The sequence below is a fragment of the Sinocyclocheilus grahami genome, unplaced genomic scaffold (genome assembly GCF_001515645.1).
Source record: "Sinocyclocheilus grahami isolate Dianchi unplaced genomic scaffold, SAMN03320097.WGS_v1.1 scaffold196.1, whole genome shotgun sequence".
In the NCBI taxonomy this organism is placed as follows: Eukaryota; Metazoa; Chordata; class Actinopteri; order Cypriniformes; family Cyprinidae; genus Sinocyclocheilus; species Sinocyclocheilus grahami.
The window spans coordinates 3,903-5,468 of NW_015505375.1; positions in this window are offsets into that span (position 1 = coordinate 3,903).

The window sequence follows — 1,566 nt, forward strand, 5'->3', positions numbered from 1 at the left end:
GGTGAGTAAGTAGGTCAAGTGCAAAATGATGAACACCTGTGTCTGATTGCAGTAATTAGCCTGGAGAGACCGGATCAAAGGCTGACTGGAGAACGTGGTTGGGAGAGAGAGACTGGCGCTGCGTCCGAAATCGCATACTGCTTAGTAGGTACTACATTTAAATTTGAACGTACTACTCGACCGTTAAAACAGTACGTTCTATATAGTATGAATGCGAGTAGTATGAATGGAATTCGGACGTACTACATCCGCCATGTTGATGTTGTCACGTGACATGCTTCTTCACAACAGCGCCAAAATTTAAAGAGCCCTCACTACTGCGCGAACATCAGCAATGTTTTACGCAATTCTTACCGTTTTCATCAGCGTTTTAACGTTGATTGAATCAACAGCTCAGAGGAGGCGTCGGTCAGCTGCTCGCAGATCACGCCTTCGTCGACAGCTTGTAAATCATTTATCAAATAAGGTACAATCACCGATTTAGCTAGCAAATTTTACCTCAGAATAAAAAGTCATGTCTGTGAACACCATGCCAGAGGCTCATTTGGACCAACGAAATAAAGTAATTTATTGTTATAAATAAATGCATAAAAATACACAGGACAAACAAAAGACATGAATTAATGAATAAACTTGAATGAATACATAATACACAATTAGATAAATAGAGAGAGAGGGAGAGCTAATGAATACATACAATATATACATAGCCTAAATAAATATTATAGATGGATACAATATATACATTAATAATATAAATATACATATTCTAAAAAATATATATACACACACACATTTACAGACTGTGAGCCCTACAACCTACTGTCGCCTGAATGCTGCTGTGCCAATTCTTCGACTGTATTTCGCCCCATGCTATTTTAACAGGAAGCTGTTCCACTCTGTTCAGCTGCAGGCCATCACTGACCACAAGGGGAAGTTCCTTGATTATCTTTGTTGGATATCCCGGGTCTGTGCACGATGCCAGGGTGTTGAAGAACAGCCCCGTTTACACTGGTCGCCTGTATCCACCTGCAGGAAAATGCATCCTGCGAGATGGTGGGTATCCCTGTTTGAGTGCACCCATCTGCCTCATCACACCATACAGCGAGCCTGTACAGAATCCTGTACATGCTCGCTTCAACGCTAAGCATGCTTGTGCATGTAACATTGTTGAGAGAGCCTTTGGGATGCTGAAGACACGCTGGCGCTCCATCTTCTTCAAGGCCCTGGAAGTGAGTCCTGCCTTTGTGCCAGATGTTGTTGCATGCTGTGCGGTGCTCCACAACCTCTGTCTTCAGAACGGGGACATTGTTGATCCAGAGGTTGTAGAGGATCCTGCCGATGACCCACCTGAACCCCAAAACACAGAAGCCAGCGCAGGAGAGGATGTGCGGGACAATCTGGCTGCAGCTGCGTCAGCACCAGACAACTGTGTGCCTGCTCTTCATGAGCATGATTACCTGTAAGACAATTTAACAGGTTAAGACTCTGCAAATCAGTTCTTGTTCTCAAATTGACATTGTTTAAGCTTGTCTATGTTAGCTGGTTAATATGTAAATAGTTAGT